This window comes from Mauremys mutica, chromosome 17 (genome assembly GCF_020497125.1).
Source record: "Mauremys mutica isolate MM-2020 ecotype Southern chromosome 17, ASM2049712v1, whole genome shotgun sequence".
NCBI lineage: Eukaryota > Metazoa > Chordata > Testudines > Geoemydidae > Mauremys > Mauremys mutica.
In genome coordinates this window covers 6,864,169-6,889,123 of record NC_059088.1, presented here as the reverse complement: position 1 = coordinate 6,889,123, position 24,955 = coordinate 6,864,169, and the positions used below count along the sequence as shown (strand labels likewise).

Below are 24,955 nucleotides of genomic sequence, written 5' to 3'. Positions count from 1 at the left end.
ATTTTCTTGCTTATAATTTTCCAAAAGGCAATATAAATGAAAATAAACAAGTGTGTGAGTGTCTGAGAGTGATTGGTGGCACAGGGTAAGGACATTGATATTGAGCAAATATTCTGCATGAATTTTATTTGCCGGTTAAAGTTATTAGTTCTTGTATTAAGACTCCAAAACTGATAAAAGTAAGTAAATGCAAAGTAATGCACATTGGAAAACATAATCCCAGCTACACACACAAAACAATGGGGTCTAAATTAGCTGTTACCACTCAAGAAAGATCTTGGAGTCACTGTGGATAATTCTCTGAAAACATCCATTCAATGGGCAGCAGCAGGCAAAAAAGCGAACAGAATGTTGGAAATCATCAAGAATGGGATAGATAATAAGACAGAAAATATCATATTGCCTCTATATAAATCCATAGTATGCCCATACGTTGAATACTGTGTGCAGATCTGGTCAGCCAATCTGAAAAAAAATATATATTGGAATTGGAAAATGTACAGACAAGAGCAACAGAAATGATTAGGGGGATGGAACAGCTTCTGTATGAGGAGAGATTAAAAAGACTGGGATTCTTCAGCTTGGAAAAGATACAAGTAAGTGGGAATATGATAGAGGTCTATAAAATGTTGAAGGGTGAGGAGACAGTGAATACGGAAGTGTTATTTACTCCTTCACATTACATGAGAACTAGGGGTCACCCAGTGAAATTAATAGGCAGCAGGTTTAAAACAAACAAAAGGAAGTATTTTTCCACACAATGCATGGTTAACCTGTGGAACTTCTTGCCAGAGGATGTTGTGAAGACCAAGAATTAACAGGGTTCAAAAAAGAACTAGATATGTTCATGGAGGATAGATCCAAAGATGGAGTCCATAGCTCTGTTTGCCAGAAGTTGGGAATGGGCGACAGGGGTTGGATCACTTGATGATTCCCTGTTCTGTTCATTCCCCCTGGGGCACCTGGCGTTATCCTCCGACAGTAGGCAGGATAGTGGGCTAGACAGACCATTGGTCTGACCCAGTCTGGCCGTTTTTATGCTTTTACCTCAAGGCTTGGGGTTGGGAATATCCTGCTGTGTTATCTCCTGATTGTTCTAAATTTAGATATAAATGTAAAATGAGGCTTTAACTGGGGTTTGTATATAGATCTAGATATTTCTTTCTTTCTCTAGGAATTAGGTAGTGTGCTCCTGTCTGCTAATTCTAAGTTATTACTTGCCAAAAAATTGGATCCACCTCCCCAATCTGAAATGGCGCCGCTGGGATGGGCCCAGGACGCCTCAGCCTGCTCTGATCATTCACGCTGAAGTTCAGCAACCTGGGTCTGTTGTTCTTCAATTCCGGCCCTGGCAGGGCCCGTGGCCAGACCTGGACAGTGCTAGTGGAACCCAGCCAGTAAGGCAACGGGGTGGATCCTCTTTGTGACACCAATTATGTAAGCGGAAGCGGGAGATGGTCTCGCTATTGTGGGGAACTTTCTTGGCTTCTGCAGCATCCCAGGTGGTATCGGATGGTGGCAGGATCTGAGTCCACCAGAGGCCGGCTGCCCCCGAGGGCTCCCCTTCCTCTCTCCTGCGCGGCAGAGTCCTTGTGACCCCAACATGGCTGGGCTCAGGATCCCTGGGGGGCTGACCCTCCTGTCTCATGGTGGTCACTTAGGCCAGGGGTTAGGGTGTCCCCTCCCCCAGGTGTTCTCTCCACACCGGACGCTTCCCTGAGCCCTGCATTACGTGCAAACCCAGCACAATGTATTCAACAGGAACTGTAAGGAAAATAAGGAAAAAAATAGCAGGTGAAAGGAACAAGGACCCCGCCCTGTGGGCCCGGGGACACCACAGCCAGCCGTCTCTGGGATGTAAGGGGAGTTCAAAAGTCTGGTCCTCACATGTCCCAGGCCCCAGCCATGCTGTGGTGACACCGCGCGTCGGCCCCTGCTCTGGCGGTGCCCACATGCCCTCAGGCACTAGGGGGCAGGACCCTTCTCCCCAGCATCGGCCTCCCCGTCAGGGTTAATGTCTTTCTCCAAGGCCAACGTGTCCCTGCACTAGGTCCTCTGGTGTAGCTCAGTCCTGGCTCCCTGGCAGCCCAGCTAGTCTCCAGTACTCCAGCTCCCAGCTCCGGCCTGCTCCAGCTCCAGCTCCCAGCTCCGGCTGCTGCTCTCCCCTTAGCTCTGCCCTGCCCTGGCTCAGCCAGCCCCAGCTCACACAGAGGACAGGCCCCCGGGGTCCTGATTGCCTCAATGCCCTGTCAATCAAGCTGACCTGGAGCACTGCCCTCTCCCCATTGGCCCTGGGGACTGTCAGTCTCAAGATCCCGATTTCTCTTCCGCCCTTCCCCTTTCTTTTCGTACCGGGAGAGGGCTGACCAAGAACCCGCCCAACACATTTCAGTGATGGGCATTTCTATGAGGAGCTGCGAGGAAATTTCCCATCACAACTAAGTTTGAATCCAAAGATTTTGTCCGTTTGTGACCAAAGATTGGGTGACTTTTGGCCAAATTTGTTTTGTTTCCAGGACATTGTCGCTGTAAATGCTTCACTTGTGGATTTATACAGAGGCATTATGATATTTTCTGTCTTATCTTTCCCATTCTGAAGGTTCCCAACATTCTGGTCACTGTTTTGATGCCACTGCACATTGAGTGGATGTTTTCAGAGAACTATCCACAGTGACTCCCAGATCTCTTTCTAGAGTGGTAACAACTAATTTAGACCCCATCATTTTGTCTGTATAGCTGGGATAATGTTTTCCAATAGGCATTACTTTGCATTTCCTGTCCTTTCTCAGTTTTGGAGCCTTAATACAAGAACTAATCACTGTAACTGGTAAATAAAATTCATGCAGAATATTTGCACCATGTCACACCAATCACCTTCAGACACCCACACACTTGTTTATTTTAGTTTATATGACCTTTTGGAGAATTATAAGCAAGCAAATATACACACTTTTAATTTGTGTATCTCATTGCTCATGAAAAAGTTATGAAGTAAAGCAGTTCAGTTTTCCAAAAAATATTCTTCTAAAACATGGAATAACTAATAAATTAGAGAAGGTCATTTTGGCACTAGTTTAAAAAAAAAGGAAAAACCAAAAGCTTTAAAAGTGATCATTGGAAAGAAAATATTCCAATAGATTGGCCAACAACGGTTTCCCATCATCTCTACAACATCTGACGGTGTATTTCCAGTAGATTACAATGTTATCACCTTTTTCCAATGGTAATGTGTTTTCTTTTCTTATTAAGTTACTCAGTAACTAGAAATAAAGTCTTAAATATTGTAATCTATTTATACGATGCATTTGATAGTTCTCCAGCACAAAAGAAATACCCTCGCGTTCAAGGAACTCCAGGTGTAAAGATTCCAAACATAAAAAACAATTTATAAATTGAACTTGTATTTACAAAGGACTGATCTAAAAACTGGTTTTAACCTCTGGAAACTGTTCAGTTTTATAATGTACTAGAGGAATCCTGAGTCTGTATCTACAGTGACCCAACTGAATGATTCTCAACGTGCCATAATGAAAATACAATCTGACACTAGACGTGTTAAATATTATCAAGAACATTTCCCTCTAAGCAATGTCATATCTAGAGCACACTCAGATATTAAGGAAGTTAGTAGAGACCTGTTCCCAGGCTGTAACAACCTGGTACGATTAAGAGCCCTCCAGGAACTGTGAAAAAGCCCCTGGGTCCAGAGACTAATTTCAGAAAGCAAACATTTGTATGTGCTGATGGAGACGCCGAAGTACAGACAATAACGTCCTGAGGTTTCCGTCAGGAGCGACTGAAAGGTCTCAGGGCAGCACCGAGGGTGACACTAGAAATAAAACTGCCCGGCTTTGTGGGGGAGACTCCTGGAGCTCAGCACTCGCCAGGTCGCTTCTCTGGGCCAAGGCTGGCCAGGCCCTGCTGTGACGTTATGACTGTGATATAATATCTCATTGAAAGATGACAGGGCCAGAAAGAGTTAATTAACTCACAGACTGACCTGACCCATGGGTGAACCTTAAGGACTGGTTAGGAAAATATGTAAATGAACAGAGCTTTGAAATGCAAGTCTGCATTGTTAGAGGTAGAAGGGGAGATGTTTGCTCAGGTCTTGTGATGTCAGCAAACAAGTCTTGTCTATTGCTATAGTTTTAATTCAAAGATCAAAAAAGGGAATATTAACATTTATAATGATACTTGAGTGAAATAGTATTATTGTCTATGTATCTCTTTGAAGGTTGTGCTAACCTGTATCTGAACTGTTTAATGGATAAATTACTCTGCTAAGTGCCAGGATGTTTGGGAGAAGGAGTTAAGCCTATTGTTTTCTCAGGCCAAAAGGCTGCTGAAAATGTATAAGAAGCCTGGGACATGATCCTTCTTCATCTCAGATCTGCTTTGGGTTTCAAGAGGGGGAAACCTTAAGCCATAAGGATTGAGATCCCCAGTCATTGACTGGAGCCACCCTGAATATGGAAATTGGACTATAACCTATGGACTATTTCTGAAAGGACTTTTGGCAACTACAAGCTCATCTCTGCTGTGTATCTGAACCTCAAGAATTAAATTCAAGTCTGTCTGTAGATTAATCTTTTAACCAACACTCTCTCTCTTTTCTTTTTAAAATAAATTTTAGCTTAGTTAATAAGAATTGGCTATAGCGTGTATTTTGGGTAAGATCTAAGTTATAATTGGACCTGGGTATGTGGCTGATCCTTTGGGATTGGAAGAACCTTTTCTTTTATATGATGAAGTAAGATTCTTAGGAATCATCATCATATCTGACAGGTGTGTCTGGACGGAGGCCTGAGGCTGGGCACTTTAAGGGAACTGCAGGGTTTGGACTTCTAAGTGACCAGTAAGGTACTGTAGAAGCTGTTTTGTGCTGGTTGGTAAATCTAAGTATTGGAATAACCACCAGCATTTGGGGTTTGTCTGCCCTGTTTGGTTTGCAGTTCACCCTAATTGAGTGACCTCAGCTGGCTCCCACGGGCAGCACCGTCACACCTGCCCTCCCCTGGCTCCCGTCCCACCAGCGAGGGAGCGAGGAGCTATTTCCCCACAGGAAGGGCTTTGAGTGCCCCCTGGTGCCGGGGCTGCGAGAGCTGCTGGGGGCTGGCAGGGGGGCTAATGGGAGCTAAGACTCTCAGCCACCCAGCTCCGGCCTGCTCCAGCGCCAGCTCCCAGCTCAGGCTGCTGCTCTCCCCTTAGCTCTGCCCTGCCCTGGCTCAGCCAGCCCCAGCTCACACAGAGGACAGGCCCCCGGGGTCCTGATTGCCTCAATGCCCTGTCAGTCAAGCTAACCTGGAGCACTGCCCTCTCCCCATTGGCTCTGGGGACTGTCAGTCTTAAGAGCCCGATTTCTCTTCCGCCCTTCCCCTTTCTTTTCGTACCAGCAGAGGGCTGACCAAGAACCCACCCAACACATTTCAGTGAGGGGCATTTCCACGCGGAGCTGCGAGGAAATTTCCCATCACAACTAAGTTTGAATCCAAAGATTTTGTGGCCAAAGATTGGGTGACTATTGGCCAAACTTGTTTTGTTTCCAGCTGACAGTTGCTCAGTTTCCAGGACATTGTCGCTGAAAATGCTTCCCTTGTGAACTTAAACGATTTTCAGCTTTTGACTGTTTTTGCCTTAAAGTTGATTTGTTTTTGACATTTCTGGCCAAAAATTGTTCTGTTTTCGGCCAAAACCATTACAAATCACAACTAGCTTAAACCCAGAGCTGTTGTCAAGCTCATTAGGAAGGTGATGGGAACCCCTTGGAATGCTTCTGCCGGCCTGGTAGAATCCCTGCATTGCAGGACCCTGGTTCCTCTTCGTGCCCAGCTCCCTCTGTTCCGCTCTGCGTTTAAACGGGGCTGAACGTGAGTGTCAATGGAACACAGGAGGGAAAAGAACCCAAAACCACCCTAGAGCTTTAGCCCTCCCCATGCCCAGCACTGCAAGGTACCAAGAACATTGCAAAGGTTATTACGGGATCCGGTGGAGGTTGGCAATATTGTTGTAATGTTTACAGTGAAAAGGCGAGACGGGCCCTGTGACTTTCCCAAGGTCACGGAGCGATTGCTGGGGCTGGGAAGAGAAGCCCGGAGGCCTGGGTCGAAGCCTCGATCTAACCCAGTGGCTCTCAACCTTTCCAGAAAACTGTACCACTTTTCGGACTCTGATTTGGTTAGCGTACCCCCAAGTTTGCCCTCACTTAAAAAAACAACTTGCTTGTACAAGGAGAAATAAAAAAACCCAAAAGTCACAGCACCTTCTGACTGAAAAATTGCTGCCTTTTCTCTAATCCAGCGATTCTCAACCAAAGATCTGTGTACCCCTGGGGTACACAAAGGTCTTCCAGGGGGTACATCAACTCATCTAGACATTTGGCTAGATGTACAACAGGCCACATGAAAAAGCCCCAGTGAAGTCAGTACAAACTAACATTTCATACAATGACGTGTTTACACTGCTCTCTAGACTGTCCGCTGAAATGCAAGTGCAATATTTTATTTACATCCCAATCGATTTATTTTATAATGATGTGTTAACAACGAGAAAGGCAGCAATGTGTCAGTAATAGTGCGGCTGTGGCGCTTTGGGATTGTTATGTCTGATTTTGGGAGCGAGTCGTTTTTAAGTGAGGGGGAACTTGGGGGTACGCAAGACAAATCAGAGCCCTGAAAGGGGAACAGTCGTCTGGAAAGATTGAGAGTCAAACCCACAAAATCCTGCTCCCGGCTGAGAACAGGACCCCAGTAAACTTGCTCCTAGCCCCCTCCTCTAACCCACCAGCCCCCATTCCCTCCCCAGAGTTGTGGAGAGAACCCAGGAGTCCTGACAACCAGTTTTAACTTACTTGACACCCCCCCACACTTCTCTACGGGACCCAGGACTCCTGACCTGCAGGCCCCCTTCCTCCTGCATTAACTCACTAGACCCACACCCTTATGGAACCCAGAGTTCCAAGGCCCACCCAACCCTACGCCACTGTGCCCCACTGTCCACTCTATAAAACCCAGGCGTCCTGGCTCCCGTCCCCACTTCTCTCACCACTGGATCCCGCTTCCCCAAGGACAGGAGTAGGACACATTAGTCCTGGTCTTAATCTAGATGTCATCAGGAACAGAACCCAGGAGTCCTGCTGCCCCGTTCCTTCCCTCAGACATGTGACAGGCTACTCCTCGTCGCCACCCCAAGCCTTCCAAGGGGAGTTGCTTTCACTCATTCCCCTCATTCGATTTCCCGGCAGGAAGGGAGGAGAATTTGTCAGTGTGCACAGACGCCCAACGTGCAGGGCTGGTGAGGGGACCAGGAACGTACAGACTCGAAAGTGTGCAGATCTGTTCAAGTTTCGATATTGCATCACAGCAGGTACCCGAGCCCTTCTATAAAAAGAGGCAGAGAGCAAGGGTCAGCCCCGGTGTAACAGGAAGTGCCTGGCACAGCTTTTCCACTCGCAGAATTAGCCACCGACTTCACCCAGGCAAACTTTACTCTAAGGAGCATTTGGTAAGTGATACCCCTCCATCTGCTTGTGCTCTAACCATAAGACCCTACTCCCCTTCTGCAGCCAAGGATAGAATCTGGGAGTCCTGGCTCCCAGTAACCCTGCTTTAACCCGCCAAACCCTACTCTTCTCCTGGAACTGCAGGCAGAACCCAGGAGTCCTGGCTCCCTGTCCTTTCTGCTCTAACCACTGGACCCCACTCCCCTTCCAGAGTTAAGGCTAGAACCCAGGAGTCCTGGCTCCCTGTTCCTCCTGCTCTAACCACTAGACCCCACTCCCCTTCAAGAGCTAAGGCTAGAACCCAGGAGTCCTGGCTCCCAGCCCCACTCCTCCACCATATGACTGTTAATGGATGTTTTGTATTGAGGACTGTTTGCAATGGCACGCTCTCACTTTAAGAGGGGTGAGGGGGAGAGACGGTGGCTTCCTGGTCCTGCTGGCAGTCTTGGGGGCTCTGCAGGGAGACATGGGACGAGATGCAGCCTGAAAAGAACCAGCCTAGAACAAAGTGGGCTGAGTTGTCTCTCGCTGCCATGAGCAGCTGCCTGGTTTCTCTCCCACGGTTTAGGGAGCAGCCTGCTTTCTCTCTCTCTTATTTATGTTCTTGTGGCTGATTGTTCTGGATGCCCAGAAACAGAGTCATCTTATGCTGCAACCTTCCAGCAGGAGCATTTCAGGTTTCTCTCTGACTTATCTGTGTGGGTGTCATAAACATACCAGCCACCAAGGGGTCAGAAGTGGGGCTACCTCAGAACTGTGCCAAACGGCTCAGTGGTTCCGCACCCCTGTTGACTGGATCATACATGTGCAACCTTTCTTCTGATCTCAGTTCAGCCCCTCTGTGATCAATCCTCCGGCCAGAGAATTGGCTGCATCCGAGACCCCAGCGCCGATCTACTGCTTCCCCATCACCATGGAGGCTTCTCTTGCTGTCTGCATCCTCGCTGCTTCCTGGCTACGGGTGAGTGGGGTCTGTTCCTACAGGGGCTGATTTTCGAACTCCTCAGAGCAGCCTGTCAGGTAAAACTGTTAGTGAAAGTAACCAAAAAGCAGCCACAGAATAACAGGGGCTGAGTGACAACGTCCGAGGAGGAAAGTCCCCGTGGAAAGGAGTGAAACAATTCTGGAAATGGGAGGAAATATTTATTCTTTAAATCACTAGAACTGTGTCCTGACTGGGCACGTTTCAGAGCTGGCCAGAAACCAAGGATATTCCTGAAAGGGGATTTTCCCCACGAGTTTGTCTGAAAGGCAGCAGATCTGAATTTCACTAACGTGAGCTCAAGACAATATTAAAGGCATTTCTGCACGATCCCCAGCTGGGGTCAAAGGAGCGTAACTCCACCGGTGTCAATGGGTGAGACCCACAATTAAATTCAAGAGAATGTGAGGGTGCAAGTGTAACCCTTCTGCCCCTCTGAGTTGGCAGCAACAAGGGCCGGGTTCAGTATCCAGGGGTTCCGTTTCAATAACACAATGCAAAACCGGCTCGAGCCCCCACCCAGTGACCTGGGACAATTACATACCACCCCTGCGGGCACCTCTAGGAGGCAACACTTCCCCACTCGCAAGCACAGAGTCCAAGTGTAGCAAAATCCTTTTAATAAAGGAGGGAAACAATGCGGCATCATGTTGGAGAAACACCATAAACAGGATTATACACAAACCATAAGCAAAAAACCCACCTCCAAGTACATTTGGCAATGTCCTTTCCTCCTTAGGGTCTTAAGTCCAATCACCCCAAAGTACAACAACCCAAAACTCTCTGTCTCTGGTCTGTGCCACCCCAGAGTTCAAAAGTTTATCTGCAGAGTCGTCCCCCCCCAGCCTGGGTGGAAATGGGGGGGGGGCATACACAAGGTGTTAAGGAGCACCTTATGTGGGCCAGTGGCCAAGTGCTCTGCCTCTCCGTGGAGTTCTGCTGCAGCCTTCACCACGACTGGCTCCACTCCACCAGCTGTGCCGCTCCTCCAGCCGAGCCCGCAAATCGCTCCGCTCCGCTCTGCTCCGCTCACTGTTCTGTGAGCTGCTCAAACAGGCTGCAACTGCTCCGCTCTGCCAGCCACTTAGCGATAGATCTTCAGGCTCCCCCACTAGTTAACACAGCACTCCGTGATCTCAGCTCAGTAAGCTTAGCGCTTTTAGCGATTTCAGCTCTTAGTGATTTCAGCTTGTAGTAGGGGAGCCCCAGTGCTGGTGCACCGTTGGCCCAACATGAATTCAGCTCAGCAGCCTCTAGATGGACTCCTAATGGATTCAAAATTAGCTCTGCTCTTCAACAGTGGAGAGAGGGGGATGTGTAATTGGTGTTCCAGGCCCTCAAAAGGGGGCCCATACCATCAGGTACACACACCAGTCCCCAACCTCTCTCAATTCACTAGGTTTTGGCACCCATGTCCCTTGTCTAGTGAGTGCTAGTTACTTGATGGTGAGATTCTCTGTCATAAGGCAGTCTCATAGTTCCCCATTCACATAATCAGGGTGACAACACTTTATTCCTCCTGCCCCAATAACAAAGAAATTGGGGATCCCACAGCTGTGAAAATAACCACCCCAGGCTGCTGTGAGCTATGCTAAGTGGAGTGGGTTTGCCAATGCAAATGCAAATGCCTGAAATTCCTTTCCCCACTCCTCATAATTTACCACCAGATGTCAGGGTAGAGCTCATCCTGACTCTGCTTACATCCTCCCCGCAGCCGAGAATTTGTCGTCCCGACAAATCACATTCCCTACTATACCAACTCACTGGTCCCCTCCAAAGGGCCTCAGATAGCCCACTTTATCTTCCACAAACCTGTGTGCTAAATGTATTGGCTCCTCACTAGTCATCCCAGGTGCATCGTAAGTTAACCGTTTCACTGGTCTTATTACCCTGTCTCACCTATTGAGAATCTCTGTTGCTGTGGTAGGAGGGACATCCTCTTGAGCGACGGATGGAGAGGTTTCCTGTGAGGTTCCCTCGGATACTGGCATAGGCCCCTGCATTTCTAGTTCTAACAGTGGAGGGTCAAAGGTGCTCAGGACATCCTCCACCTGTATGTCGCCACTGTCCAATAACCTGTGTGTGTCATCACACGGGGGTTCCACCAGTGGCTCAGGGGTGTCAGGAATGGGCCTAAATACTTCTGCCATGGGGTTTAGGGTGGAAGAGGAGGTAGTCTCTTCTGATTCAGCTGATGGAGACTGAAATCTTGTCCTCATTCCAGGATACACCATGGTTGTGTCTTCCTCCTCAGACTCACTCTCAGATGTGCTGAGTAGGGGTAGATTAGCTGCAGGGGGCCGGCTGTCCACGTTGGAAGGCGGCTTTGGTACAGCACCTTCGTTCTGCCCAATTGCCCTGTTGTGGCCCATCTCATAAGGGCTGCCCACCAATTCCCCCACAGGGAGCAAAAGGTTTCTATGCACGGTCTTTGGCTGCCCTGGACCCTCTTCAGGTTGATCTTGTAGACCGGCAGGTCTCCTAGCTTTTCCATCACCAAGTAGGGTATTGCCTTCCATCTGTCAGCTATCTTGTGTTTGCCAGCAATACCCAAATTTCGCAGCAGGACTCTGTCCCCTAGCTGGAGCTCTTGCAGACGTACCCTAGCATCATATCGATGTTCGTTGCGGTCTGCGTTCTTCTGAGCTGCAGATGTAGCTAAGTGATAAGCATCCCGCAGCTTTTCTCGTAGTCGGGATACATATTGCTGATGAGTTTCATAGCTATCTCCATCCTCTGATACACCAAAGCACAGGTCTATGGGTAATCTTGGTTCTCGCCCAAACATCAAGAGATATGGGGTGACTCCCGTAGCATCGTTCTTGGTGGCGTTGTAGGCGTGCACCAGAAATGCAACATGTTGGCTCCAGGTTGCCTTCTGCTCTGCCCGCAAAGTCACTAACATATCTAACAGAGTTCGGTTGAACCTCTCTGGCTGAGGGTCTCCCTGCGGGTGATACGGCGTTGTCCTTGACTTTTTAATTCCTCCTATCCTCATCACCTCCTTCAGAAGGTGACTCTCAAAGTCTCGTCCCTGATCCGAGTGTATCTGGGCTGGGAATCCATAAACTGAGAAATATTTTTCCCCACAGTACTCGAGCGATAGTGGTGGCCCTCTGATCACGTGTGGGATATCCCTGCGCATATCGCGTATAATGGTCGGTCACGACTAGAATGTTCCCAATATTCCTCTTGTCCACCTCTAAAGACAAGAAATCAATGCAAACCAGCTCCAGAGGTTTGTTGCTGGTGATGTTCTTCAGATATGCAGCCCTTGTGGGCAGAGTTTTCCTTTGGACACATCGAGCGCAGGTCTCACATTTCCTGCGAACATCTTCAGCCATCCGGGGCCAATAGAACCTACTGCGGGTAAGTTCCAGGGTCCTCTCCATCCCTAAATGTCCAAAGTCATCATGCAGGGCCCTCATGGCCAGGGCTCTGTACTCTTTCGGCAGCACTAGTTGGTTCCGTTGCCTTTGTAGAGGGTCTGGGCTCACGCGGTGTAGCACTCCCTGAATCAGTTTTAGCTTGGTCCATTCTCTCAATAGTAGTTTACCCTCCAGGTTAGGTGGGACAACCGCAGCTGGGCCTCGCCCCTCCCTTTTGGCAAGTAGCGTATCACGGATGTCAGTATCTTGCAGCTGGGCTTCCTGCCAGTCAGCCGCATTGAGTACGGGCAAAGGAGATTGGTCCAAAGCAATATAGAAGGCAGCATTCAGGGGGCAGGCCCAAAGCTTCTGCAGCACATCCATGAAGGCTCTCGTGGGCCTCCGGCTCTCGGCGACTCACACTGCAAATAGTTCTCACTCCATCCGTGGGTAACACAGCAACTCCTGGTGCTTGTGGACGCCTGGACAATGCATCTGCATCTACATTGCTTCTCCCTGATCGGTATTGAATGCTGAAGTCATAGCTAGCCAAAGCGGCCACCCATCTTTGCCCTGTAGCATCCAGCTTAGCACTTGTTAACACATAAGTCAGTGGATTGTTGTCTGTCCACACCTGGAACTAAGCCTCTTACAAGTAGTCTCAAAATTTCTCAGTGATGGCCCATTTCAAGGCCAAGAACTCCAGCTTGTGGGTGGGATAGCGGGTTTCACTATCAGACAGTTCTCGGCTGGCAAAGGCCACAGATTTACGCTTGCCTTCCACCTCCTGGTACAGTACTGCTCCCAGACCCTCCAAACTGGCCTCAGTATGCAGGATAAATGGCTTGCTTGGGTCAGCAATGACTAGGATTGGGGCATGAGTTAGGCAAGTAATGATTTCTCGAAAAGCCCTTTCACATCTCTCATCCCACCGTGCCCAAATGGTTCGAAGGGGCCATAGTGTGTCTGCACAGAAGACCCCTTATTCTTGGTCTTAGATTTGTTCTTGCTGGACTGATATCCCCTGGTAAGATCATTGAGAGGTTTTACAATTGTAGCATAGTTTTTCACGAATCTGCGGTAGTAGCCACTAAACCCAAGGAAAGTCTTGAGTTCTCTGTAGCTGCTTGGATGGGGCCATGTAGTGAGTGCTTCTATTTTATCGGGATCAGTACTCACACCTTCTTGGGACACGATGTGACCCACATACTTCATCGAGGTCCTGCAGAACTGGCATTTGTCGACTGAAAGCTTCAAACCATAATCCTCCAACCTATCAAGCACTTTAAGAAGTCTTTCTTCATGCTCCTCCAAAGTTCTTCCAAACACAATCAGGTCATCCAAATAAACTAACACTTGCAGTAAATTCATGTCTCCCACAACTTTCTCCATAAGATGTTCAAATGTGGCAGGTGCTCCAGAAATCCCTTGGGGCATGCGTTCGAACTGATAAAACCCTAATGGGCAGATGAAGGCTGTCTTCTCCTTATCTTCTTCACCCAGAGGGATCTGGTAGTATCCACTCTGAAGATCCAACACAGAGAACCACTGGCTTCCCAGCAAACAGTCTAAGGCATCTTGGACTCAAGACATTGTGTACTGGTCAACCACAGTACGGCGGTTTAGGGTGCGATAGTCAATACACATCCGGATTTTCCCATTCTTTTTACGGACCACCACAATGGGTGAGGCGTATGAACTGCGGGACTCTGTAATGATGCCATTTGCAGCCAGCTCTTGGAGATGTTGTCGCACATCTTCCATCTCGGAGAGAGCAAGCCTCCTAGATCTCTCTCTGAAAGGTCAGGAGTCATGTAGTCTGATGTTGTGCTCTACTCCTTTTGCACATCCCACATCCCACTCATGCAATGAGAACACCTTGGATCTTTCACAAAGTTTCCTCCTCGGGCGATCTTTCCACTCCTCAGCCAATGGTGAATCTCCAAAGTCAAACTTTGCTGGGTCTATTGTCGGAACTTGAGTCTCGCACTGGGGTTTTACAATTGATTCAGGCTTGAAGAGGTCTGCTATCTTTTGTCCTTGCTTCACAACAACATCTCGACTTGTTTCATTAGCAATCAGTATAGTCACCTTTTCCTGGGCTTCAGCAGGTAGGGTGATGACTCCACTGGGGACCAGCACTCCTTCCGGGAGCTCTCCTTCAACTGGATGCTCTATCATTGCTAATGCCCCTTTACTGCCTTTCAGCCTGGTACTCGTGACAAGCACTTCTTGCTCCGTCCTTGCAGGCACTACAAAGGGGGTTGTGCCCATGTACTTCAGTGCCCCAATCGGTAACTCAGATGTCTCTTTTTTAGCACTCTCAATCTTCCTATAGGCTTCAGCACAAAGCGTATGGATCAACAGGATACTCAGGTACTGGTCCCCAGCCCATTGTCTGCAGTAATCCGCGAGCACCTTGAAGAGACTGGAGTTGGTCCCTATCAGCACAGACACATCAGAGGTCTCTTTAGGGTCAGGGCATATTAAGGCAGCTGTGTCTACCTCTTCCCTTACCCCAGCAACCTCCTCTGGGAATTCCAGGTGCACTATGACATACCCTTGATAGGGGTATTCATCCATGCTGAGGCCACACAGACCAATGCCAGTCAGTGGCTGTATAGGCAGGTGCCTAAGCATCTGTTGGTAGAATGACTGAAATATAATAGTCACTTGAGATCCAGTGTCAAGCACGGCTTTACACTCCACCCCTTCAATCCTCACCATGACCTCTGCTCGCAGCCCTATCAGTCCTGCAGGGATCCCAGCTGGACGGTCTCTTCTGGGGGAATCTTCAAATCCTGTAGGTCTAGGTGGTCTCCGTCCCCAGACCTTCTGGCCGCTACTGGGTCTCTCCCAACTGCTCCTCAGCTTTTCATATACTAAGGAGGGGTTCTCTTCCTTATGACAGTTAGCAGCACTGTGCCCATCCTGACCACACCGGTAGCAAAAGAATTGTCCTTTCCCCCTTCACCGGGGTGGGATGGTGGCTCTAGATACTGACTTTTCCATCGCCATAGTCTGAGGCTCCTTATTCCTGGAAATCTGAGCTCGGTCAATGGTGCTTTGCAGCTCAGCTATCCGTTCCGTCAGGACCTGCATTTGTTGGGCAAGTTCCTCTGTGGTGCTCACCATCAGTACACTGGCCATTTGCAGTGGCGTTGTGCTGGCTGGTTCCAATGTTTGGGCTTCCCAAAACTCGCTGGCAGTCTGCCTTTCTTCCTCTTCCCTGACCTCCTTTATCAGCTGGGAGTAACTTGGGGGATGTTCCTGCCGTTCTCTTAGTCGGAGATGAAGTAGGATCAGGTTCTGATACTGAGTCCCTCTTACAACTTGAGCCAGTCTGGTCTGATCCATCCGCTCAGCAGTCACTGCTCCCCTCATAACAGCTCTCTGAAGCAGTCTCTCCAGCCTCTGTGTATAGGCTGAAATTTTCTCACCCCTTTGCTGTCGGGAATTAAGGAATTTACAGTAACTGTCTTCAGGGCTCTCTACGCTCCCAAAGGTATTATCAAGGGCCTTTAGGCAGTCCTGCACGCTAACCCCAGAGTCAATTAGCTTCAGGGTGCGAATTACATCTAGTGCTGGGCCACCAAGGTTCTCTATTAGACATCTTCGCTTTTCTACATCGGGTACAGCCCACTCCCGCAGCATTTCAGTGGTATGCTCCAGCCAGGGTTCAAACTCCTCTTCCCCAGCAAATAACCTTAACTCACGACAAGAGTTTGACGTAGCATAGGCCAACACAATCTTTTCCAATATATGCCCCAGTGCTTTTGCCCAATCATTGGCTGAGGCTGCCGCCCCTGAGCTAGAGGCTGCAGGACTGGGGCCCAACAAACCCAACATATTAGCCATTATACAAACAGTAATTTCCTCAAAATATAAACACAATTTTTTTCCCCAGTACAGTGGAACACTCAACAGGTGCTTGCGAGGGGTACTGACCCAGGGATCCCGGATGAGCCCCCCAAAATGTAACCCTTCTGCCTCTCTGAGTTGGCAGCAACAAGAGCCGGGTTCAGTATCCAGGGATTCCGTGTCAATAACACAATGCAAACCCAGCTCGAGCCCCCACCCAGGGACCTGGGACAATTACATACCACCCCCCAGGGCGGCTCTAGGAGGCAATACTTCCCCACTCGCAAGCACGGAGTCCGAGTGTAGCAAAATCCTTTTAATAAAGGAGGGAAACAATGCGGCATCACGTTGGAGAGACACCACAAACAGGATTATACACAAACCATAAGCAAAAAAACCCACCTCCAAGTACATTTGGCAATGTCCTTTCCCCCTTAGAGTCTTAAGTCCAATCACCTCAAAGTCCAACAACCCAAAAGTCTCTGTCTCTGGTCAGTGCCACCCCAGAGTTCAAAAGTTTATCTGCAGAGTTTTACCTCCCCAGCCTGGGTGGAAATGGAGGGGGCACACAGGGTGTTAAAGGGCACCTTACGTGGGCCAGGACCAGCTGCTCCGGCTCTCTGTGGAGTTCTGCTGCAGCCTTCACCACGACCAGCTCCACTACACCAGCTGTGCCGCTCCTCCAGCCAACCCGTGAACGGCTCCAGCCGTCCCCACAAACCGTTCTGCTCCGCTCACTGTTCTGTGGGCTGCTCAAACATGCTGCAAACTGCTCCACTTTGCCAGCCACTTAGCAATAGATTTTCAGGCTCCCCCACTCGTTAACACATCTCTCAGTGATCTCAGCTCAGTAAGCTCAGCGCTTTTAGTGATTTCAGCTTGTAATAGGGGAGCCCCAGTGCTGGTGCACCATTGACCCAATGTGAATTCAGGTCAGCAGCCTCTAGATGGACTCCTAATGGATTCAAAATTAGCTCTGCTTTTTAACAGTGGAGAGAGAAGGATGTGCAATTAGTGTTCCAGGCTCTCAAAAGGGGGCCCATACCATCAGGTACACATACCAGTCACCAACCTCTCTCAATTCACTAGGTTTTGGCACCCATGTCCCTTGTCTAGTGAGTGCTAGTTACTTGATGGTGAGATTCTCTGTCATAAAGAAGTTTCATAGTTCCTCATTCACAGAAGCAGGGTGACAACACTTTATTCCTCCTGCCCCAATAACAAAGAAATTGGGGATCCCACAGCTGTGAAAATAACCATCCCAGGCTGCTGTGGACTATGCTAAGTGGAGTGGGTTTGCCAATGCAAATGTAAATGCCTGAAATTCCTTTCCCCACTCCTCATAATTTACCACCAGACGTCAGGGTAGAGCTCATCCTGACTCTGCTTACACAAGGAAGGGATGAATCTAGACCCTCATGTTCTCTCTCCTTCTCCAGGGACCTGTCTGCAGTGTGAGGTTTGCACTGGAGTTGGAAGCAACTGCACGGGCACCATGCAGGCCTGCGCCGCCGGGCAAGACTCTTGTGGCATCTCCTTTATTGAATTCATACTGAGTAGGTGAGATGGGCCCTAACCAACCTGGGTCAGGGAAGAGGCTGGGGAGCCAGGACTCCTGGGTTCTATTCTACGCCTTCCTCTGGGACGGGTGTGGGGTGGCTGGGTTCCACCAGGCAATGACTGGGAGCCAGGACTCCTGGGTTTCTATGCCAGTCGCTGTGGGGCTACCTCCCAATGGGGCTTAGCCTCAGCATTGCAAGCAGTGGGTCTCAAACAAAAGGCCCGGTCAGTCACAGGGAATTCACGGTGTTTGCAGCTTGGAGAGTTCAAACACTGTCCTGGTGACAGTCGGACGTGCCGTCAGTACAGGCAGACACCCGTACCATGTGAAGAAGAGGTGCTAGGTGGAATACCACCACCACCGTGACGCAGTTGTGACTAACTGTATGAACTGAAGAGAACAAGTCTGCTCTAAGAAAGTGTCTCAGACATTTTTGCCAGCAGAGCACTTGTAAATATCGACTGGTCTCTTGGGTATATGGGAGGTAATCTCCCCCCTCCCCCGCCCCCCCGCCAACCTTCTCCCTGGCTGGGCTTTGTGCAGAGCTGGATCTGGTGGGCGTGCTCCCATGGCGTCCCCTGGATCAGGTCCCACAGGTGATATTGGCAGGGGAACATTCAGTTTGTGAATCCCGCCCTGGGCTGGCCAAGGGGTGAGCAGGACACACGGCATCAGGATTTCGGCAGCCCTGCATGTACCACCTCCTGGAAACTTTGGTAACTGACGCTTTCTTAGAGCAGACTTGTTCTCTTCAGTTCATACAGTTTGTCGCAACCGTGTCCCGTTGGTGGTGTTCTTCCTGCCACCTCTTCTTCTTTCCACGCTCCGGGTGTCTGCCTTTACTGACACAGCACGTCAACCTGTCACCAGGACAGCGTCGGAACTGTCCAAATTGCAAACACTGCGGATTTCCTGTGACTGCCTGGACTTTATGGGCAGGAAATCCTGGGCCCCCAGGCTTAGCCGGCAGCCGAGTGGGGAGCTGGAGGATCTAAGCACTGGATTTAGGTGCTGGAATCACTTTGTCTAGCCCTGCGGGACCTTGGGTAAGTTGCTTCCCCTCCCTGTGCCTCAGTTTCTCTGTAGGTAGAGGAAGGATAATGGCACATGGGCGTCATTGTAAAGAGGGCATCAGTGGGGTGTGAGTGGAAGGGGAATAAATCTGTCTTCTCCTCTTGTGCAGTGGGAATTGAGTCCCAGAGAATTCTCAAGGGCTGTGTGCCGTCGAGTCAATGTGAAGCCGGCCCCATCTCTGTGAATTTTGGGAATGTAGTGACATCAAGGACGATCATCGCCTGCTGCGAGGGAGACGCCTGCAAAACAGTCAATGTTACAGGTAAATCTCCCCATATCCGCCTCTCATCCTCGATCCCCCTGCACCTCCCGATGCCTGGAACCTGCCCCACGTTAACTTCCTGAGACTGATTCTCCCGCCCTGAATAACACTGAGACCCTGGGTATGTGGAGGTTAGTGGGTGGAGCTCACCATGTGTGAACCCGGTTGACCCCACCTGGGGCGGGGTCCAGGGCTCCCTGCTGCAAACCCCTCCCCCGTCCCTGCTAACCCCGGCATCCCCGGAGCTACAGCTCCCCCTGCAGGGGGCACCCAGGGCTGAGCTGTGCAGCCCCCAGCTGCTCTCCCGGCCCCAACGCCTCCTGGGGCTCGTCCCCCGAGCTGACTGCATTTGCTCCGCTTCGTCCCAGTGCCCCTGGCTAACACCAAACCCAACGGCCGGAGCTGCCCGAGCTGCTTTGCTCTGGACACTGAGCAGTGCCGTGAAGGGACCATAGATTGTACTGGAGCTGAGACCCAATGTATTGACGCCGTTGGGGCTGTAATGATTGGTAACGTCTCTTCATTTATTGTGGGATTATTTTTCCTTTGCTGTGTTCCCCCCGTCGGGCAGAAGCGAGACGCTGGGGGGGGGGGCCGTTAGGGAAAGGTGTCGGCTGTAGATCAGGACACCTGGGTTCTGTTCCCAGCACTGGCCTCTGGTGAGACCTTGGGTCAGTGTCTTCCCCTCCCTGGGCCTCTGGTTTTCCTCCCATGTGTTGCCTGTCTGTAGTTTAGACTTTTCATGGCAGGGTCCGGTTAAGTCCTGGGAGACCCGTCATGCCGGGCACTGCGCAGACTCACAAGGAAGCTAAGGGACCCGTTCTGTGCTGGGCACTAAAAACTCATAGGGAGATACAGTCTGTGCCCCAAAGAGCCTGCAATCTCTGTAGGCTGAGTGGGGATCATTCTCCCCATTTAAGAGGTGGGGAAACTGAGGCACAGAGCACTGCTGTGACTTGCCCAAGGTCACACAGGAAGGCTGTGGCAGGGCTGGGAACTGACCCTAGTTTGTCCAGTCCCATCATGTTGCCTTAGCTCACTGCAAAACCACCCGTTTTAGAGATCCAACCAGAACTGAGCTGCTGCTTTGTAGGGGAGCCGTGGGGCTAATACAGGCCAGGTGTTGTCGGTGGGCTCTAGACTGGGGCTGCAAGTGACTTGGTCAAGGACACACAGTGAGTCTGAGTCGGAGGGGGGCGGCCATCCAGAGACAGACAGGCTGGGGGGGGCAGAGAAAATGAGTAGATGGAGGCTGCGGGGGGGGGGGGGGAGTTTGGATGGGCCCTGAGGAGGGGGAGTCTGTTGTGTCCTGCTCCAGCTTGAGGAATGGGGCTGCTCCCCTGACAACCACCTGCTTCCCCTTCCCCTCCCCACGCAGGTCGCAGCCCAATACCGACCGTCATGAAGGGCTGCGTTTCCGAGTCCGTGTGCCTCCTTTTAAATGTGACTGCGTCGGCCTTCGCAGGGAACAAGTTCAATCTAACCAGAGAGAAATGCACTGAGGCCTCCGGTGCGGCGGGCGGGGCACCAGGAGCAGTCGGGCTCCTCTCAGCCCTCGCTGGGCTCCTCCTGCTGACGCTTCTCTCCTGATTCCCCACCCAGTGCAACGAGCAACACGGCACTGAAATCCACCCTGCAGCCTGCGTTAGCCGCTCTCCCCCGCAGGGGTTCTCGGCTCCCGGACGGACTCACATCCCTTGATGTTGTTGCACTGCATAAAATGAACCTGAGACAAAACTCTTTGGATTTATTTATTTAAATGGGGAAAAATGTGATTCTCGTGGGTGGTGCCGTCAAGAAGCCTGTTAAGAACAGAAGAGCAGCCACAGTTAGTCCAGTGTCCTGTCTCCGACAGCGGCACGACCAGAACTTCAGGGGCAGTGCCCAGCACATGGCAATTTAGGAGAGACCCACCCCAACTTCTCCTCCCGGCTTCTAGCAGTCACAGGTTTAGGGACACCCAGAGCAGGGGGTTGTGTCCCTGACCATCTTGGCTAATTGCCATTGATGGCCCCATCCTCCAGGAACTGATCGAGTTCTTTTCTGGACCCTGCTATACTTTTGCCCATGCCCACATCCCCTGGCAAGGAGTTCCACAGGTTAATTGTGCATCGTGGGGAAAACCACAGCCCCTTGTTTGTATGAAACCTGCTGCCTGTTAGCTTCATTGGGTGACCCCTGGTTCTGGTGCGGTGGGACAGGGGAAATAGCAGTTCTCTGGTCCCTTTCTCCGGCATGATTTTCTAGCCTTCCATCATATCCCCCCTGAGTCATCTCTTTGCCAAGCTGAACGGCCCTAATCTTTTTAATCTTACCTCATATGGAAGCGGTTCCGTGCCCTCAGATCAGGCTTAGAACGACCCCAGTGGGAAATTAGGCAGCACCGTGTCCTGGGCACCAGGCTAGGGGCTCTGGAACGGCTCGGAATGAAGTTCAGACAGGCCCCTCCTGCAGTGACCCGCCTCAGGCCAGACTCTCACCAGAGCCAGTCTCTGACCTCGGGGCGTTCAGCCCCCTGTTCACACCGCGAGCTCCCCAGGGAGCCTGCCTGAATCGTACCCCTGTGAAAGCCCCCCCGCGCCCCCCCAGGGCCCTGCCCCCCAACGTCGCCGTCAGCAGCGACTCCGCCAGCGGGTGACACAGAAGGGTTGGTGAGGCTACGATGATGTCACGGAGTTAATGGAATCCGTGACTTCCAGAGGCCTCCGTGACATTTCCTGCTTCAGCCCCGGGGCAGTGGGGCTGGAGCTGGCAGCCAGTGGGGGCCCCAGAGCTCTGAGCTACCGCAGGCGGCAGGACCCCCCCACAGCTCCCGGCCACCAGCCCCAGAGCTCCAAGCCGTGGCAGGCGGCAGGGGGCTCCCACTGCTCCCAGTCGCTGTGGGTGGACGGGGGCCCCCGCAGCTCCCAGCCACCACGGTGGCGGGGAGGAAACCCTGAAGCTGGAGCTGCGGTGGGTGCTGGACCCCGCAACGCCCCAGTTTGTTACCGTTAGTTCTAGTAAAGTCAGGGACTGTCACGGGCTCCTGTCCATTTTTGTTCTCCAGCTCCCCCGGCGGCTTTGTGCAGAGGATGGGCCCGGGCCATCAGTTGCCAGGGAGGGGGGGGGGGCTGAATGGGGGTGCAGGGACACATAGGGATGGGGGAGGGGGTTTAGGGACACGTGGACATTGGCAGATGTGCCTGACTAAATGGGAGAAGCCAGGGGTCAGCCGGGGTCTGCATGGGGCAGGGTCCCCCACTCCCTAACAACCCCCCCTCAAAAAACCCTGTTCCACGCTTCTCCCACCCACACCCGACCACCCTCCAGATTCACTCCCAGGCTCCTGCCCTCCCTCAGCTCCTCTGTTACCCCGACTCCCCCCGGCCTTTGCCACGCTTCTGAGGGGTGCAGGAACTACGTAGCTGCGTTGTGGTTTAAATGAATTATCACTCGGAGTTCTGTATTAACGTGACTAGTAAGGAATCTATTTATCAAAAAAAAAAAACATTTCTTGAAACATTTTCGTTGCCTGCACTGTTACAGACATACTTGCTAACAGGTATTTTGAAATAAATTACCAAAATAATTGAAACTGGTGGGATTACACTGTGTTCTTTTGACAGATAACATATGCAGAATTTTGAAGAACTGTACAATATTTTGTGCAGAACTTTTAATGTTTTGGTGCAGAATTTAAATTTTTTTGGTGCAGAATTCCCCCAGGAGTAAATAATTTAAATGATCATTAACAGAAATGGCATTTGCCACCTAGTGGTGCGTTAAAAAACTACAAACAAGCTGATTTTATACAGTTTATATGGAGAGTAATTCAAAAAAGGTCCCTCTTAATTTTTCACAGCTCCCCCCAAATGTCTAGGGGACAGAAATAGTCTATAGGTGGAAAACTCCCAGCCCTGGACACACATAAGGAATTGCACTCACTGGTGTCCCCGATGCTGGCAGCACTAGAGAAGCTAACTGAATTAATAGCTGCATTTCTCTGATGAATGCATCTGTTCTGGAATTTGAATGCTCGTGCTCAGTTGGTTGAAGAGCTCAAGACAGGGCAAAGTGAAGTTTGTCCAGGCCCTGAGAGTGGCTTTCCGGCGTTTCAGCCTTGGATCTGGATTGTCCTGCTGGCCGCACGTCGTTCATGGCAGAAAACACCCTCTGCACTGAAACATTCCGGCCAGGCAGGCAGAGGCTCCGTTCTGCGTGTGGCACTGAGGATTTCCCTGAGATGTTTGATTGCTTGATCCCATCTGCCGCATACCAGCATCCCTGTAGTTGTGTCAGTCCAGCCACACGGTTCCCCTGGGTCCATAAACTAATTTCAGAAAATAAATATTTGTATTTGCTGATGGAGACGCCGAGATACAGACAATAACGTCCCCTTTGTGGGGGAGACTCCTGGAGCTCAGCACTCAGCAGGTCCCTTCTCTGGGCCAAGGCAGGCCGGGACCTGCCCATCCCACCAGCGGGGGAGCGAGGAGCTATTTCCCCACAGGAAGGGCTTTGAGTGCCCTCCGGTGCCGGGGCGGCGAGCGCTGCTGGGGGCCGATGGGCGCCCAGGTCTCAGCCGCCCAGCCGGCGGGGGGATGTGGGGAATGCATTACACCGGCTCTGCTCAGGGTGGGGGTGGACAGAGCCATCTGGACAGCTCCCCTCTTCCGGCCACGGAGCAGCAGCAGCCCACACAGCCGGGGGATTGACATTTCCCGCCATGGGCAGCGCGTGAACCCCTCGTTCGGGGATGCTATGACTCGGCCCCACCCATTCCGCCCAAGGCCCTGCCCCCTCCCTCTCCAGAGCCCTGAGCCCCTCACTGCAGCCGGAGGACCCCACCCCAGCTGCCCCAAGTGCCGGCGCCCCAGCCAGCCCGGGCCCCAGGCCACCCTGCCCTGGCTGGCCCCAAGCTCAAACCACCCCAGCCGGCCCAGCCTCGGGTTGGCCAGCCCCAGCACCAGGCAGCCCCAGGCCTGGAGCGCCGGGCGGCACGAACACCGGCCCAGAGCCCCTTCCCACACCCTGAACCCCTCTGCCCCGCCCCCCAGCCTGGAGCCCCCTCCTGACCCCAAACCCCTCATCCCCAATCCCCAGCCTGGAGCCCCCTCCTGACCCCAAACCCCTCATCCCCAGCCCCACGCTAGAGCCCACACCCCCAGCCGGACCCCTCGCCCCCCCCCCCCCGTGCCTGCCAACCCCCTGCCTGAGCCTGGAGCCTTCTTCCACACCCTGAGCCCCTCATTTCTGGCCCCCACCCCGGAGCCCCCACCCCCGGCTGGAGCCCTCGCCCCCTCCGACACCCCAGCCCAGTGACAGTGAGTGAGGGTGGGGGAGAGCGAGGCACCGGGCGGGGGGGGGGGATGTAGCGAGTGGTGCGTAGGGCCTCGGGAAGGGGGCGGGGCCTCATGGAAGGGGCGGGGCTAGGGTGTTCGGTGTTGTGCCGTTAGAAAAAGTTGGCAACCCCAGCCCTGAGTCCCTGGCCAGCCCCCCTCGCCCCAGCCCCAGCCCCCACCCGCTTCGGGAAAGAGGCTGAGCGAGGGTGGGAAGAGGCGCAGCCGGGGCTGGGGCCATGGGGGAACAGCGGGACGCAGGACGGGGCCTTGGGGCAGAGCGTGGGCCAGGCCTGGCTGTTTGGGGAGGCTCAGCCCCCCCCCCGGCCTACGATACCTGCCGCTCACGTCCCACAGCCCGGAGCCGAGGGGATGGGGGAAACTCCTGGAGGACATCCCTGGCAGCCAGCAGCCACGTCCCACTCGGACCCCAGCTAAGGGCTGCGGGTGCCTTTTCCTGTTTGCACCCTGCTGTGGTAGAAAACTGGGGGCGGGGGGAGAAACCCCTGCTCCATCCTTCCTCAGTGCTGCCCCTGCCTTGTTGGGGCTACGAGGACTGTGCCCCGTGGGAGAGAGGGGAAGAGGTGCCCCCGAGGGCAGGCCGGCCCCTGGGTAGAGGGAGTGGGAGCGAGGACTCGGATCCTTTCACCGTCCGATTCCACCTCCATAGTGCAGAAGCCAAGAAAGTTCCCCCCAAGAGCGGGACCATCCCCCGCTTACATAATTGGCACCACAAACAGGATCCTGTCCGCAGGCTCCACCCCATGGCATTACTGGCTGGGTTCCAGTGGCACGGGCCAGCTCTGGTCAAAAGCCCTACCATGGTAGGGAGACGATACGGCCCCGTTTTCCAGGGCCAGTCGCTAGGCGAGGTCCTGTGTCCCAGGGCAAACACCATCCCCAGGAGAGTCACCCCAGCGCTATCTCAGTGTGTCAAGATCTTTCCTCGCTAAACCCCTCCGTGCCTGGGGAAAGCACACGGCAGACTGGAGAGGTTTGAAGTGTCTGCCTCTAAAGCCAGCTCCTTT

The 24,955-nt window shown here is 52.0% G+C and overlaps 1 pseudogene; it reads left to right on the top strand.

Annotated features, from left to right (window-relative positions):
- Nucleotides 1-608: 608 nt before the first annotated feature.
- LOC123351879 lies at nt 609-21,247 on the top strand (annotated as a pseudogene).
- The last annotated feature ends 3,708 nt before the right edge of the window (nt 21,248-24,955 follow it).